The sequence below is a fragment of the Onychomys torridus genome, chromosome 19 (assembly GCF_903995425.1).
Source record: "Onychomys torridus chromosome 19, mOncTor1.1, whole genome shotgun sequence".
Taxonomy (NCBI): domain Eukaryota; kingdom Metazoa; phylum Chordata; class Mammalia; order Rodentia; family Cricetidae; genus Onychomys; species Onychomys torridus.
This window is the reverse complement of record NC_050461.1, coordinates 60,276,384-60,294,935: the sequence shown is the minus strand read 5'-3', so window position 1 is coordinate 60,294,935 and position 18,552 is coordinate 60,276,384. Positions and strand designations below refer to the sequence as shown.

Here is an 18,552-nt window from a genome sequence, read left to right as displayed (position 1 = left end):
ATAGTGGTTTTCTTTGAAAACAAAGACTTTCCAGAAGATGTACATGATAGTCTCAGTGACTATTTAACTACTCCTAGCTTAGCCATAGATATGATTAACCATAAATAATGAATCTTCAGTAATCTGTGCATATGCTCTGATATTCGACAGTGATTTATATAAAAATTTCCTTGCCTGATTTCCAAGTCTGTAATCCAAGTGGGGTGGAAGTAATTACCTTGACTCATCCCTGAATATCCGAACATAGGGTAGCCCTTGGCTTACCCTCAAGTTGCCCAATATGTTTTATTTTTCCTGACTATACCGAGGCCCATTTCCCTAAAGAGGCAATGATACATCCACACAGTTTATTTATGGCTTCTCCAAGGGGCTAAAGCCATAGGAGTAAGCAAAGCCAATGGGAATCTGAGAGGACATCCTTGCTTGTAACTGTTTATTCTTAGGAAAGCAGTGTGTGGCTACTTAATGGAGGTACACCAGCACACTGGCCTCTGAAGAGTTTGTTTCCTCAGACTGTACTCAACAGTATGGTATGTGGTCTATAGGACTCATCTCATTGATATCTTTATTCTTTCTTTTAAAATCCACTTTATTTTATTCCCTTAGTTTTAAAAAAAATGTTTTCTACAAATGGCTTCCCTGTTTCCCTGAGTATTGCAGGTATTTATACCATCCACTAACTGTTCTTGGCGGTCAAGTTATACATATGAAAAAGAAACCTTCAGAAGTTAAGTAAATTCCCTCAGGTGACCAAGATTGGGGAGATCAGTGGTCTGGCACACAGAGAGCCTTTCTCCTGGACCTTTTTGTCAGCAGTTGCTGAGCTCTTCCCAGTCTTTTGGTGTGGGACAGGTCACATAGTTTCCAGAGCTTGCAATATAGTCGTTATTTAGGGCAAAGCTGCAGAATTAAGGAAGAGACACAGCTGGGATGTTTTGGCTGGTGCCCAAATACTTTTATAAGCCATAATACATCTTTTAAGGTCCAGGGCAATAGTCAAAATTCCTGGTATGGGTTGGGAGAACTCTGCTTGACCCCACTCCTGGGCTGCTCTGTCTGCTCAGCGGTAGCTTCGCAGGACTAGGCCATTATCTAGGACACAAGAGTCAGGCCCAAGTCTGCATCTCTGAGCTACAGGCCACCCAGATCTGTCAAGGAGGCTGATGTGGGAACGCCCCCTTTGCCGGTATGGCTTTATAGGAAATGCAAGCTTCTTCCACAGACATGTTCAAGCTCCAAGTTTATTTTGGAAAGTGATTCCACCACCAGTCCAAGATATTATCCTGGACATTTGGGTTATTTTAAATTACTTTGCAAACACACATACACATTTAAATACAAATAAATGTTAGTTATTTTTATTAATTCCTGTGTACAAAGCCAAGGTACTTTGAAACATGTACTAAAACAATGAGAAAAAGAGAGAGAGAGAGAGAGAGAGAGAGAGAGAGAGAGAGAGAGAGAGAGAGAGAACATATAGGTAACACAGCTCATCTATACCCTCAGTCCAGTCAGAGCTTTGTTTTGTTCCTGGCACTTTACATAGAACTTGAGAAAACTATTTCAAACTTGGGCCTTTCTCTTTACATCTTGGATTTCTTCCTTATCTATTTCTCTGGAACTGGAAGACTCCTCTGGACTTGAGAGAGAAGTACCACAGTTATTCACAGGAACACTTACAGATTCCTGATGGCAAGCAATCTTGTTTATATACAATACAGCTCCTTAGCTGTCCCCATTACCCATCTGTCTTGTGGCTGCATGGGTGGGAGACAGCTCCCCTCCCCGTCCCGGTTCCACTAATGCCTGGGGCAGGTGGGAGAGCCCTGTGGTCATAAGAGCAGGAGAACTGTCCCTGACCCCTACCAGCTGCAACACTTATGAGAGCAGGCCTTACACCTGGCCAGGGCAGTACAACAGAGTCAATTCTGATAATGCAGGTGTGGGTGAGCCAGCCCTGCAATTGTGAGCATGGGAGAACTGTCCTCATTCCACATCTGTAGGACCAATCCTACAACTAACTGCTCAGGGCCAAACCCAGGGTTAAGACTTGACCCACCCCATCATCTACCCCATCTATGATCTGTTGAGGCATGTGAAGAGACCTGACCCACATGCCCAAAGCTTTAGGATCTCCACAACACAGGGCAACTATGGGATATCCAGGAAGAGTCCTAGTGAGGGCCCCACATGGATAGTGTAGTAGAAACCAGAGGCCTTGAACCAGACCAATGACTCTTTGCGATATGTACAAAAGGGTTTAAGGCATGACTCACTGTGCTACATTGCAGCTTCCATGATAACATTTTTAATTTTTCCCTTTATTTTATTTTATCTTTTTCCCTTTTTCCTTAAATTTTGTTTTATTTGGGGGGTGCAAGGGTGGAGGGAAGATATGAAGGGACAGAAAAATGAATGGGATCAAGATATAAGATGTAAAAGACACATAGAAAAAGGAGAAAATGAGGTCATGATTTTGAGAGAGAGCAAGGGAGGATGGTATATGGGAGGGACTGGGTTGACAAAAAAGAATAGAGGCAGAAGTTTCTGTCCCACAAACTGCTCCCAAGTAACCACACAGAGGCTTAATATTAGTTATAAATGCTCGGTCAATAGCTCAGGCTTGTTACTAGCTATCTCTTACCTTTAAATTGTCCCATATTTCTTGTCTATGATTTGCCACATGGCTTGGTACCTTTTCTCAGTATGGCATGCCCATCTTGCTTCTCTCCTCATCTGCTCACTACTCCTCTGACTCTGTCCTTCTTCCCAGCATTCTCTGTTTGGCTCTCTCCCTAACCTTATCCTGCCTAGCTATTGGCCAGTCCTGCCTCTTTATTATACCAACCACAGCAACATCTATTCACACAGTGTAAAGAAATATTCTACAAGGGAAATGATGTAATTATAGCTGGAGAGCTCTCTCCAGGTGCCACCAAGCCCCCGTGGTCCCACAACCCACATATAAAATAATCACTCAGATGCTTATATTACTTATAAACTGTATGGCCGTGGCAGGCTTCTTGTTCTATCTTAAATTAACCCATTTCTATTAATCTATAACTTGCCATGGGGCTTGTGGCTTACCTGTACCTTACATCTCGCTTGTCATGGCGGTGGCTGGCAGTATCTCCCCACCTCCCCCCACCTTCCTGTTCCAACAATTCTCTTCTCTCCTTGTCCCGCCTATACTTCCTGCCTGGCTACTGGCCAATCAGCATTTTATTTACACAGAGTGATATCCACAGCATTACATTTTAACTTAAAAAAAAATGTCACAAGCTATAAAAAAGGGATAGGAAATGTAGTTTATATAGACTCTCACTAAAATTTTAAAAAATTATCATGAAAATTACTCACTAATTCTTTGTTTCTGGTGTGTCCTGGACATTTGAAGGTAGCTCTAAGATTTCATTTATAGTATTGGATTAACAACTAGTACTGAATTAAAATGTAAAACTATTGTAATATTATATAAATACAGTCATAATACTGAAGAAACAATAGAGCTCTTTTTTGCTTTTTAAAAAAAATTAAATTAAGATTTATTTTACCTTCATACATGAATAATTTTATTTTGATCAAATCCCCCTTTACTTACCACCTCCAGTTTCTCCTTGGTCTCTTGCCCCACATTTCCCTTCTAACTTCTTGTCCTTATTTAAATATCTATATCTCTATCTCTATCTCAATATATCTCTATATCTATCTATCTATCTATCTATCTATCTATCTATCTATCTATCATCTACCTATTTATGTAGCCTGCCAAGACCAGCTGGTACTGTCTGCATGCACATGTGTATATGGTTGTCCAGTATAGCATGATCGGTCGGTCAGTCACACAGTCTCAGGACAAGCCAAGAGACACCAGACAGGGCCACCCTCAGCCCTGGACCTTGGCAGGACCTTGTGGGGACTCTGTGTTGGCTGGGAATCAAACCCAGGTCAACTGCTTGGAAGGCAGTTACGTTCACCACTCTACCACCAACATCGCACTCCAGTATAGCATGATAAGCCTCCTTTCTGACCCCTGCCAGAGATACTGGCTTTCTTTCCCCCAGTAGCCATCTATGTAGCTCCTCCACAAGGCCTTGTGAGCCCCAAGACACCCATTTGGAATACTGACCACACTCAGCTCGTGCAGGTCACAGTGTTGAGAGCTCAAACTGCCTGTTATATCTGGGAAACACTATGTTACTCCAGTCAGTCCTCCATAACCTCTGACTCTTTCTTCTCCATCTTCTGGGGCATCACCTGAGCCTTGAGATTGGGGTAGGGCATGATATAGATATCCAGTTTAGGAATGAGCCCTCCACGGTCTCTCATTCTCTGCACTTTGCTCATTCATGGATCTCTGTTAATCGCTCCAGTTTTTAGAGGAGCAAGGGGTGTTGTGTGAAGTTTTGTGTTCTGACAAAGCTTGCCTGGAGATCAAAGGGTGAAGCTAGCCACTAGTTAACCATACAGGTCAGGTGGTGGTGGCTCACGCCTTTAATTCCAGCACAATTGGGAGGTGGAGACAGGAATATAAGGCAGGTGGAGTCAGCATCTCACCACTCATGCAGTCTGAAGATTCGTAGAAGTAGGAAGTTTCTAGAGAAATTGCTGAGAATAGGTTGACAGCACAAATTGGACTTGGGTTAAAAAATAATTAGGACAAAATATTAGGTGAGTATATAAAGAGCGTGGGTCTTGAAAGGGCTGGAAGAGAGGTTGTGATTATGATCAAAATGCATTATATGAATTTCTCAAAAATAAATATAATTAAATATAACAACACAACAACAAGTTTCTAGTGGCTGCAGTTCTGCTTCTCTGATCTCCAGGCAAGCTTTATTTGTCAGAACACAAACAAAATACCATACAACAAAGGGGTTTCTATGATGAGAGCTATTACTAATCTACAGGTGAAAGGATCTATTTAGGCAGTTGGGTACTATATCAGTTCAGCAAATGGCAGTAGTAGGTTCTCCCTTAGGGTTTATGACTTCCCTAGCTAGGGGTTCTTGTCCAGGAAGGAGTTCTTTCCTATTGAGTGGGTCTTAAACCCAATGAGACAACTGGTGGTTACCTCCAAGTCATTTGTGCCACTCTTGCACCAATGGGCATCCCTTGCTGGGCAAGTCCTTGTTGTGGTTCACAGGTTTCACAGATAGGGAAGATGGTTGATGACTCTTCTCTCTTAGCAGCCTGCATAGCACTCTGGCTTTATGAAAGCTACCCATCAGGAGGACATTTCCGGTTTAGTACCAGCTTGACTTCTCCCTGTCCTTTGACCAAAGTAGTTAGTGTTTTCAGCAATAAGGTCTCACCATCAAGTTCTAGTGGGCAACCAAGAGCAATGGCAGTACCCTGTACCATTTCAATGGTCTCTTGGATACCCCTGACAACAACTCAAAGCACTGGTCTCTTTGTTTGATGGACTATGGTTTCTTGGTATATCCTCTTCTGTCTTCAGAGAGGTGACTGGAACATGACTAGTCCTTAGCCTTCTGTTTCTTGTCATGAATGGAGTTTTTTTTTTATACTTATTTATTGTATGTACAGTTTACCAGCACTTGGTTCATTTTCCTTGAGTTGTACTATTATGTTGCATGAATGAATGTGTCACACTTTATTCTTTTTCCCATTTACTGACACTGGGTTCTTGGTCTTTTTCTGTTGACATTCTTCAGTGGAATAAACAGTAATGTTTCTTTTGATGAATAAGTGCATGGATATTTTTGGATTGCACTAATTTTGTAGTGTTATACAGCAAATAACTACATTTTATGGATGACTTGAAACAATACTGGTTTCTGTGAATCAGGCATTAGGCTCACCTGGACCATGTCATATGTTTGGGACCTCAGGAGGCCACAGCTCAATGCCAGCAATAAAGCTTCCTTGTGGAGTGAGGGTTACCAATAGAGGTGGAGCAGTGGTCAGCAGAATTCAGAGCCTTGAAACTGTGGGACTGACAAGCCTAGAGCCCACCTGGAGTTTCCTGCCCCAGAGTGCTCAGCATAGCAGTGAACCTCACATCAGCATGCTTCTTCAAAAATGCACATCCTCGTCAATTAGCCACCTTGCAGCTTCTGGTATGTAGTGTAGGGATGAAGAGCCAAGCCTCTCCCATGTGACAAGGTTAGAAGCCAGTCCCAGGACCTACAGCACTCAAGGCAGAAAATTACATCAGGAGGCAAGAGGCATAGAGTTGTCTGCATGCCCACTGGTCACAGCAATGAGAAAAATGAATGACATGTGACACTTGGATTGGAATTGTGAGGTTGTTACATTAACCTGCAATGAGCTTCAGTGGACACTGTCCACTTTCTTCCAGAGTGCCTGTGGTCATCTGCCTGCAATACGCTAGGGACAATTCCCACACCTTATGCACTGCTGTTGGTAGCATTCTTCTTTACAAATATCTCTTTGGTACATGTGGGGCACTTGATCCACAGGAACTCAGGGTATATTTCCACATGCTTTCTGGACACCTTCCATCTTGCTTTTCAGAGCCCTGTTCTCAAAGGATAGAACTGTATAATTAAAGCAGAAAGAATATGAAGACAAATTCTTAGACTTTAAATAAAATTAATAAGGCTGTATAGTATAAGGCCAGAACACAGACTAAATTGCATTTCACATGCTGGCATAGTTAGGGTTTCTATTGCCATGAAGAGACACCATGACCACCTCAACTCTTATAAAGGAAAAATATTTAACTGGGGCTGGCTTACAGCTGCAGAGGTTTAGTCCACAATCATCATGGCAGGAAGCAAGGCAGCATGCCCGTAGTCATGATGCTAGAGAAGGAGCTGAGAGTTCTTACATCTGGACTCACAGGCAACAGGAAGTGGTCTGTCTCACTGGGTATAGCCTGAGCATATATGAGACCTCAAAGTCCACCTCCACAGTGACATACTTTCTCCAACAAGACCACATCTATTCCAATAAGGTCATACCTAATAGTGCCACTCCCTTTGGGGGTCATTTTCTTTGAAACCACCACATTCCACTCCCTCTACCCCAAAGGCTTATAGCCATATCATAATGCAAAATGCATTCAATCCAAGTCCCCATAGTCTATCACAGTCTCAAACTTATTTAAAAGTCGGAAGTCCCAAGTTTCCTTTGAGATTCATGTAATCTCTTAACTGTAATCCCTCATAAAATTAAAATTAAAAAAACATGTCATAAACTTCCAATATATAATGGAACAGGATATACATTACCATTCCAAAATGTAGGTAAGGGAGCACAGTGAAGAAATACTAGACCAAAGCAAGACCAAAAAACAGCTGGGTAAACTCCAAACTCTGCAACTCCATGTCTGAAGTCAAAGTGACCTTCATATTTCCAACTCATTTCAGCTTTGTTGACTACAGCACACTTCTTTCTCTTGTTCCACTCCCTGTTAGCAGTTCTCCTCAGCAGGTATCCCACGGCTCTGGTATCTCCAACATCTTGGGATCTCCAAAGTAACCCAGGCTTCACTTTCACAGTTTCACACAATGGCCTCTCTGGGCCTCCATTTAGGGACATCTCTGACACATGCTTGGCCTCAGCAGCTTTCCTTAGTCATGGGGGGCAAATTCCATAGTCTCTTTCTTCTATCCGTGACTCTAAAGCCAGAACCACATGGCCGAAGCTGCCAAGTTCTGCTGCTTGCTGAGCTGGAACATGATTCTCTCAGTCAATTACACTTTCACCAGATTTCTGTTTTCAGTGGTTACTTTCATTGCCTAAGCTTGGTTGTTCTGGTATTTCTTCTCTAGACCAGGCTGGCCTCAAATTCAGAGATCTGCCAGCCTCTGCCTCTGGGGTGCCAGGATTAAAGGCTTGCATCACCACACCAGGCTCTAAACTTTTCTTTAATTCATTTTCACAAGTTGGAAACTTAGCTGTGTAGGATCTTGCCCTTAGGTCACCACTCTTTTTATTTCATTACTTAATTTGTTTATCTCCTTAAACACAAGACTTAGCTCCATTCCAGTTTCTGGTGTTCCTTTTCTCCTCAAAATTTACGTTTTCTTGCTTCATTTCATTATAAATCTGTATAAGTGTAACCAATAATAACCACACAACAGAGTCAATACTAAGCTGTTTTCAGATTTCCTCGGCCAACAGAATTAATCAAAAACTCTTCACTTTAGCCTCAGGCAAACTCTTCAGACAAGGATAAAAAACAGCCACATTCTTAAGCAAAATATCACAAGAATGATCTCGAGGTCACATGGTAATATTCTTTTCCTCTGAGACACTTTGATCCAGGCACCCACAGTTCAAATCACACTCAGTACCACTATCTTCCATGTTCCTACTAGGATGGCCCATTAAACAGAACTTAAAGCACTCAACTGTTTTTTTAAATCCACAATCCCAAGGTCCTTATTATTCCAAACGAATACATGTTCAGGCCTATCACAACTATACCCCACTCTCAGTACCAACTTTTGTCTTAGTTGGGGTTTCTGTTGCTATGAGGAGACACCATGGCCATGGCAACTCTTATAATGGAAAAACATTTAGCTGGGGCTGGCTTACAGTTCAGAGGTTTAGTCCATTATCATCCTGGCAGGAAGCAAGGGATCCTGCAGGCAGACTTGGTGCTAGAGAAGGAGCTGAGAGTTCTTACATTTTGACTCAGAGGTAACAGGAAGTGGTCTGTCTCATTGGGCATGACTTGAGCATATATGAGACTTCAAAGCCTATTTCCACAGTGACACGCTTCCTCCAACAAGACCACATGTACTTCAACAAGATTATATCTCCTAATAGTGCCACTCCCTTTGAGGGCCTTTTTTTTTTTTTTTCAAACCACCACACATGTCATAAGTCACACAAATAAAACCAAGAATAAGAACTTGGTATTTAAATTATGGTATGTATGGTACCATAAAGTTTACAATATGGACCAGCTATACCACTCCTTGACATATTCTCAAAAGACTAGATATCTGACTCCACAGATACTTTCTTAGCCATGTTCATTGCTGTTTACTCACACTGGCTAGGAAATGGAAACCACCTAAGTGTCCTTCACCTGACAGACAGACAGTGAAAATATGAACTTTGCAAGTAAATGAATGAAACTAGAAAAAGTCATGTCGAGTGAGGAACACAGATGTGAATTTAAAAAGCCACATGTTCCCTCTCACCTGAGAGATCTAACTCCAACTCTTCATGGATGAGTACAGATGCTGGGTTAGCTGCAGAAGCCAAAGAGGGTCCACTGTCAGAGCTAGGAGTGAAGGAGTAAGAAAGAGGGAATATCAGTGGACAAGTGATCTGGTGGGGGAAATGGGGAAATGGGGAGCTCTAGTTAGGGAAGGGGGAGCAGGGAGGAAGTAGAAATAACAGTAAGGGTGTCTGCAAAGGTCATAAGGAATCATACTAGTATTTACCTAAAAATACCTATAATACACATAAGTCTGTGTAAGTACCCATACATAGTTTAAATAAAAGTTTCCCATCTGGACTGACAATGATCCCTTCAAGAGACAAAGCCATCTAACAAAACCACAACACCAGGCATGAGGAGCTAGCTCCCTTTTATTTGTTGGTCTGGGTTGTTTAAGAGACTCCCTGATATTAAAGGCTGTTGCTGTTGACCTTGGTTGCCCCTCAGAGGTGGAAGTTAAGCCCCTATTGCTGAAGATACCATATACTTCAGACACAGCTTCCAGAGGACCCTGTGCTGGAACTGCCCTGAAAGCCTCCTCATGAGGACTAGCTCTCATGGTACCAGAAGGTGTCAGGCAAGCTTCCAAAGAAGGGAAGCAGCCAGCAGTCCTACCTAGTCCTGGCTATGATGCCCATGAACCACAGCAATGATAGTATGGCACAGTAACCCTAAGGGTGCAGTAATGGCATGTACACCTTGGTAATAACCAACAGCTCTCTAATTGGACTTAAGACTTGCTCAACAAGAGGGAAATCATACCTGGTATTAGAAACCTAGCCAATTACTTAGGGCTAGTGAAGCATGGATCTTAGAGGAGAACCTACAATAACCACTTTGCTAGTCCAGCATAATAACTGAGTACATTTTAAATATTTGTCCTTATATCCACAGGTTAAGTGTAGTCCTACATCAAGGAAGCATCTCTTTTCAACAGACACAGACCATTTCAGAAAACTATATTCAAGCAAGATGCAGAATTATGGAGCACAGTCTCAATGTATACAACAGCTACAATACACCTCCTGCACCAAGGCTCAGGGATCTCTGTGGAAAGGGGTGGAAAGATGGTGAGAGCCCGAGGAACAGTGGTTTGCTGTGAGACTGTCTTCTAGGAAGCTCAGAGGCTACACCTCTTACCAACAACTTACCAATATGTCTACCTAAACATGAGCTGAACAAGAACAACTGTAGCACCAATTCTAATTGGTCTTAATAAAAACCTGGAGTCAGATATCAGGATGAAAGCTGGAAGATTAGAAATGCAGAGCATCTGGCTTCTAGTTCTTACCTCTACGACTTCTCAGACCAAAAGGTGCTGAGCTCCTGCCTCCTCCTGCCTTATATTCTTCTCTCTGTCCAACCATATCACTTCCTGTCTCTACCTTCCTAGTGCTGGGATTAAAGGCATGATATCCCAAGTGCTGAGATCAAAGGTGTGTGCCACCACTGCCTGGCTCTGTTTCTCTTTTAGACTGGATCAATCTTGTGTAGCTCAAGGTGGCCTTGAACTCACAGAGATCCATTTGCCTCTGCCTCCCAAGTACTGGGATTAAAGGTGTATGCCACCACTGCCTGGCCTCTATGGCTAACTAGTGGCTTAGTTCTACATTCTGATCTTCAGGCAAGCTTTAGTTGTTAGATCACAAACAAAATGTCAACACAAATAGCAATAGACAGTTTAATGTGGATGAGGGAGGGGGAGTCAACCCTACACAAAAATTACAGGAAGCTAAAGAATGCTGAGTGGGAGAAATAGTCTTTCCCAGAGAAGAGCACAATAGTTGTTTTCCCAATACTCAATGGTCATTCCTGAAAACACGAATACAAGTGACTTTATACAGACTGAAATATATATATATGTGTGTGTACATATACACGTGTCATATACATGTATATTATGTAACAACAATTAATCTAAAAAAATGGCATAAATTTAAAATGAAGCAAGTAGATATCTATGGGAGGGTTTAGTGGAAGGAAGACAAAGGAGGAAATGATGGAATTATATTCTAATTATATTCTAATCTTAAAAAATAAAGGCTGTTTTAAGAAGTATAGTTGGGCTGGAGAGATGGCTCAGAGATTAAGAACACTGGCTGCTCTTCCAGAGGTCCTGAGTTCAATTCCCAGCAACCACATGGTGGCTTACAACATGAGATCTGGTGCCCTCTTCTGGCAAGCAGGCATACATGCAAGCAGAACATTGTATAACACATAATAAATAAATAAAACCTTAAGATTAAATTAAAAAGTATAAAGTAAAAAATTAATAAAAAAACAAAATGAAAAAGTAGCATATGCATGATATCAGAGAGACAAAAAGGCAAAGTGTAGAGGCTATACGATGTTCATGGATTAAACTAGAGATTTAACACAAGGATCATCAGTAATACAATGTTTTTCTTTATCTGTTCTAGTAGATAAAGTAATTGTAAGCTGTTATGGAAGTCCAGAGGTCGAGGTCTGGCTATCATGATCGTGGACAGTAGGAGGAACAATAAATCTTGTTAGTGAACACCAAGAGCTGTGTAACGAAGTAGCTATAGCTCGGGTGGTATCAACACAAAGGCAGACAAATAAATGGTGAGGTATAGAAGCAGAGGCAGGTGATCTGAACATGAGCTTATGGAAACAGTAAAACTCTGGTCATGTGTCTATACAAGGGAAAGGTATAGACCTTTGTCCTTCAAACCATAGCCTAAAAACAATTCCAGGTGTACTATATATGTACAATTATGCCAGCGGCCATGTCAGTGAAGTTCAAGGTGTCAGCCCTTCAGGAGGCAAATCCCTGATGTGTGAATCTCAGATAAACAAGGGCCTGAGAGCTCAGACTCCAGAATGTCTTTTGCTTCTGCTGTGCCTTTACATGTTTGTAGCTGGCATCTTACTCTGGTATCTGGCATGGTGTGGATGGATGTGGAGAGATCCCCACTGCCTATGATATAGTGTGTTTAACTCATGGAAACATCCCGTTCTAGTGGGCATTTTTACCTCTGGATTATTATGAAGATGATTTCTTCCTTAACTGTACTGTCTGATTGTTAATAATAATAATAATATTAGTTTAAATAGTTTTGATAAGAAATAAAACAAGTAAGTGTCACACAGCAAAACACATGAGTTTCTATTGAAGAGCCATATAGACCGTGGCTTAGGTTAATGATCAAGAAAAACAATTGGATTTCAGTAGCCCAGCTAGCTTAAATTCTTTTAATCTTATTATTGGGAGATGTATTCACAGGTTTCAGAGTGCATCATAACTGAAACAAAGCTTTGAAATAGCTTAAAGTTAGACTAAGATGTTTTTGTTAAATAGTTTTGAGGTGAAAAACCCAAGAAGACAATCTAAAGTTTTAGAAAGGCACAGAGTAGAGTGAGGAACTCTCTAAGATCAGGGAACAAGAACAGAGCAGCCCAATTGTTAACAGCTGATGTGTCTTTCTTGCTAGGATTGGTTGATCACCAAAGGTGATGATTAATTCATTATACTCATTTCTGCCCTCAATCTCCTTGTATAAAAAACTATTGATGAGTGGGTATGTACTCTAAAGATTTAAAGTAGAGATGACTGATTATATATATATGTTTAAATTTGTGATTCCTTTAAGATTCCTTATAAGATTACTTTTAAAGATAAGTCATACAGTGATTTTCCTTTCTGCTAAATGCAGCCTGCCAGTAAAAGACCTGATTGATAAAAAAAAAAAAAAACCTTGCTTGCCCACACAGTTAATCTATAACAAGTTGCTTGAATATGAATGCACATGGGTTCTTGGGATAATTTGTTTTTCACCTGTAATATGTAAATTGCTTAATCATGTAAGGGGTATGGAAAACATGCTGTTTTTTTACTTGTATTCATTGTAATAATTCACTTGAAAAACAGAATGTAACCACATTGCAGTTTTTATATTGCATGAAAGATTTTGCTAGAATATATAAGCTGTAAGGGAAAGAACAAAGATAGAGTTAAAATGAGTTAGAAGGAAAACATCAAGAATGAGAGAGTTAGGAAGAAAACATCAAGAATGAGAGAAGGAAATCACCAGGAAAATAAAGAATAGAGAATGCACAAGAAGAATAAAGAAAAGGTCTGAAGGAAACCATCAAGAGAGTGTGTGAGTGTCTTTCCCCTAATCCCCTCAGACTAAAAAAAAAGTCATAGTACAAGACTCCCTGTGAATTCCCTTTGCATTCTGCACTGCTAGAGGCTGGTCCCCCAGGCAGCAGAACGGTTTTAAGAGGAAGAATAAAGCCTTTAGAAGACAAAACAATGAACAGTCTCAATACTAAGTATAAAGAAATACCTAGAGGATTATCTTAAAATGAATCTGTGTCAAGGTCATTTACCTAAATATAAATATACTCCACACATACACATATGATAAAAAGGACCAGATTGCGTTCTAACATGATCTCACTACACACCTACCTGCCAGGGAAGTGCCGCCTCACATGATGGACAGCACAGAGTCACAGCTCAGAGGAGGAGTTGATGGAAACTCTACACGTTGTGCCAAATTCGGCACTGCTGTTCACAAAAGCTGTTACAGCTCAATAACAAAAATGAGTACAGCCAGTGGTTAGACTTCTCTAAGTATCTGTCTTTACCATCTCAAGTAACTTATTTAAGGAATGTGTTTGGAAGAGACAGCAGTGAGTGGATGGAGGTGAGAGGATGAAGCAGGGGACAAAGACAAATGAAGCGGACACTTCAGGTGATGTCACAGCTTCAGCCTCATCTGTAAAAGAGCTCTAGATAAGGCCTAAGTGAGTGTTCCCCTCAGGGCTCTGGGCTGCTCCGGTGCCTCAGAAAGCCTTCTGTTAAGTGTGATGCTCCGGAACCTAGCAGCACACAGACACAACAGTGATTGAAAGTAAGTTAATATTCAATGGTGTGGACTGGGCCTGGCAGGAACCTGAGTTCACACTGAACCCAGACATATAAATGTCCGGAGATCAGAGCAGGGTGAGAAACACCACATGTCTAGCAGGATGTCCCCAGAAGGGACATAAAGGCAGAGAGAGACAGTGACAGATGAAATTCAAGCCTGACAGAAAACAGAGAAGAGGCATGGTGTCCCAGGCCATCGAGGTGCCTATAGAGTCCATTCTGGCAAATACAAGAACTCATGGAAGTTCTTCGCATGGGACCTGTGGACAAGTCTGCCAGTGCAGATGGAGTTAAGAAGCATAATTCAATTCTGCATAAGGTGCTCTTTGCTCCCTTAGACATCAAAACATGCCCACATCTTCATTCCTACTAGACCCGTGAGTTTGTTGATAGTGATTTTATTTATTCTAGCCCAGACTGAGGGAAAAAAATCATGTCAATCAACTATTGTATGGGTCAGTAAATTAAGGTATCTTTTCAATAATAGGTTGCCTCACAGGAAAGCCACATGAAGCTTGGGTGAATGGAATGCCACAAGCATCGAGCTGAGTGTAGAAGTCTGTAGGAAGGACCTGTGCCCACGGTTTAAAGCACTTAGATGAAAGACTTTCTTCTGGAAAAGGAGGAGGGAGTTCTGATAAGAAGGGTGACAAGTACCACTGGGGTATGAATAACTCTATTTCCAATTACCACCTCCATATCTTCAAAGGGTGAACCATTCATGAAATGCTGACAGGTACTTCAAGTATGGGTGCGTTTAACACATTTGATAGCAATGTCTCCTAACGTAGAATCAGAGACCCAAGTAGGCATGCAGTTTCTAGATATTAAAATCTATTACTCAATATTTGGGGCCCAAAGAAATGAGGTCCATGACTTTTCCGTCTTGGCTGGTGATGTGGTGTGTTGTAATTCGCAGAAGTGACTAAAGGTTCTGAGCTCTCAGGGGACAGATACTCTGAGGTCACATCGCCCAGTGTTGATAGGCTTCTTTGTCTCCACCTGTGTTTGAGAATGGTGGGAGAGGGTGTTGACACCATGTCTGGCAGAGTGCTGCCTGAGTCTGGATTTGTGGTCTCCTCAGATCAAATCCCTTTCCTTGTTATGTGTTGCCTAGATTGCCTGTTTCTGACAGACCTATCTGAGTGTGATGGAGTGAAGTGTGCCGGGTCTGTGTGGGTTCACCAAGTCAAACCCCTGGTGTCCACCCAGCCTCTCTGCAGTGTTCCTGCCACCACAGCTTAGCCACATGAGGCCGTAAAACACGATGGTAAGCAGGGTTTGGGCTCTGTCAGTAGCCAGGTTGACTCACCATTCACTTCTCATCACACCAGTGACCTCAACCTGACTCACAGCAGACTCTAACTCTCTCCAAATTCCTCCAGGGTTGTCCAGGGCCCTGTGCATCTGAACCTTGAGAGCAGACCCTTCTCCACTAGGCAGAGGCAAGCGCCCAGAGCTTTTTTTCTTTTAAGGTACTCCAGTTTGGCACATGCTAGCCCTCAGAGAAATTGCTCAGAATATGACCCAAATTCTCCACTTCTTTCTCCCAGAAAACACGTGTGCATCTGACATTTGGTTCTTATTATTCTGAGATTACAAGGAGCATCAGAGTTTTATTTAAGGCACATGACGTGATTGGATGTATATACCCTGATAGGCATACATAGCAACCACTGTTGCTGAGTGTCACATGAAATGCTGTACATGAGGTGGGGATGAGCATGTGAGAGTGTGTGTGATGCATCTGTGGTCTCTGTTTTATGTGTGGTATATATGAGCAGTGTCATGAGTGTGTGTGTGTGTATGTAGAGTATATTTTAATTGCAAGTGTGTTTATGTGTGTTGTGTGAGGTGTGTGCCTGAAGGGAGTGTATGTACTGTATGTGTGTAGTGTACAGTGTGTGTGGTGTTTGTGTATTGCATAGAGTATATGTGGTGTGTATGTAGTATGAATATCTGGTGTGGAGTTTGTGTGGTACATGTGTGTAGTGTGTAATATGTGTGATGCATGTGTATTGTGTATAGGGAGTGTATGCATGTAATGTTTATGGAGTATGTGTTCATGGACAGTATTTGTGATATGTATATAATGTGTTGAGTATTAAATACAACTAAAATTTACTTTTATACACATTTACAGAATGATGCTAAAGACTGGAAGGTGTGGGAGCTAGGCCAAAGGATCTAGAACCTTGGTTACTCAGAGTCCAGGGACTGACTGAACAGACAAGCCTGCCATATGTGTTCAGGGACTTACAGAGACAGCAGCAACTACCGGAAAGCCCTGGATGTATGCCACTGTCCACCCCCGCAGCAGTGTCCCCTCCCCTTTTCAGTAAAGTCGAGACACGGATAGACTGAGCAGAAGCAGCCTTGGATGAGAAGGCTTCAATCTACTGCATGAGGCAAAGGCACAGATCATTTATAAATTATAGGAAAATAGCAATTATAGTGATATTAATAATAGTTATAGAAAACATAGGCCTTTCTAAGGATTTGTTATAAAACAGACAGTTTTAATAGACTTGCAGAGTCACATTGGCTCTGCTGGGGAGAAATCCCACACCAAAAGAGAAGGGAGAGAGAGGGAGAGAGAGAGAGAGAGAGAGAGAGAGAGAGAGAGAGAGAGAGAGAGAGAGAGAGAGAGAGAGAGAGAGAGAGAGAGAGAGAGAGAGAATAGGCCTAATGTTTGATGTATACTCAGCTCAGCTCTCACTAAAGTGAGGAGACACTCTGTCCCAGACACTCATGTGTTGGGGGTGTGAATATTTGACGAAATTAAGTGTCTGGCTTTCATTCTTGAAGATGAACCATATTCAGTTGAGCTGCTCATTGGGAGATGTGAATGTAGAAGCAAATTGTATCAACTATTACTGGGCAATGTGAAGTTTACTTCTTGTCTAGATGAGTCATGCCTAACAACCCTGAGCTTTGTGTTCTCTTCAGTGACATATAATTGAGCAAGATACAAAAATGTAAGAGACAATATTACTTGATTTCATAGGTGCCTGGATGGAGTTTTTGAAATAGTGGAAATGCTGATCATAGAGACCCTGTCATAAATATTACCTGCTCCTTCCCTTGTTTGTTCCAGACTCATATAACCAGACCTAAACCTGTCCCTTCACACATCAGCACCAATGCACGGGGGCACTCACAGCATCACATGCTCATGTACACCGTTACACAAACACCATGTTACTGACCCAGAAAATCAAAGCTAAAATCGCCCCAGATGGCAGAAGAGACAACTATGAGCTTTGTGTGAAGTTCAGGAAAGCAGATTCCTATGGGGTGGGTGGAAGTCTAACGGGGACATGTCCGGAAGAGCCACTGCGTGGATTCAGAACTGTAAGGATGATGAAGGCTGGAAGAACATGGGTATCTGAGGAAGAGCAAGGCCAATCTTCTCTGCTCCTCCAGACCTTTTGTTAAAGGTGTTTTATACAAATAAGTCTTTACATAAATGAACATTACCTGACTTGAATAACAGCTACAGTTTTAGAAAAATGTGAAATGAGGAGTGGACACGCTTGCAAAGCAGGTTTGGAAAGCCAAGTGGAAACAGATTTTGGAAGAGTACAGGACGAGGGCTAAAGTTTATGTGACAAAAATACTCCAGAAAGGGGACTCACGGGCCTGCAAGTGTGACTGAGAAGCTCAGCCAAGAGCAAAGACACCTATAAATGAAATAAAATTCAGCCCCAGAATATACGCATTTTCTCTCCCCAAACCATGATCAAATATTCTTTGAAGTTGACATAAAAAGTGAATAATAGCCTTAAACATTGTGAGTCACATCGTAGCATTCATCTTAAACAATAGGGAAATTCTTAGAGCGGAAGGATGAGGAATTAGGATGTTGCTGTGGAAACCATGTTCATAAGAACAAATTGCAGCCATTACAACAAAGGAGGCAACCAGAGAGGGCATCACGGAGACCTTTCTACCAGAATTTGAACTACGCAATCCAAGTTCAACCCATAATAAAACTAGCCCTGTTCTTTCTTGGCTGACTTTTTTCTTTTCTTGTACCTGTCTTAATCTCATTTTGCGTAAGGAAGACACTAAAACCTTCTATGCCTCAGCTTCGTCCTGGAAGTCTATGCGTAGATGCTATAAACCATGCAACAGTACTTCTAGCAATTAAGCAGTAACTCCAGGTTATTTAATAGGGTAAAATCAATTAATCAAGGTGACCAAAGAGTTGGATTAATATCATGTAGAAGAGCTTAAATTTTTAAAAAAGCGATAAAATAATAGGATTTGTATTAGAAGAACATACATTACTATATACTGTATGTGTATGGGTGTGGGTGTGTCTGGCTTCTTTGTGATGCCTAGGTGGAATTGAGCTGTGCAAGCTGGAGTTTTGAACCTGATACCTATAAGGAAGAGAGGGAAGGCACAGGACCCTTAGGAAAGAGCACAGGTCAGGTCCTGAGGAAAGATGTGGAAAAGGCAAGATAGGGTAGGATAG

The 18,552-nt window shown here is 41.7% G+C and overlaps 1 non-coding gene across 1 annotated transcript; it reads right to left on the bottom strand.

The window, feature by feature from the left end:
* Positions 1-3,922: 3,922 nt before the first annotated feature.
* On the bottom strand, positions 3,923-3,994 carry Trnag-ucc. The gene has a single exon. It is a non-coding gene; the product is annotated as a tRNA-Gly (tRNA).
* Between the last annotated feature and the right edge of the window lie 14,558 nt (positions 3,995-18,552).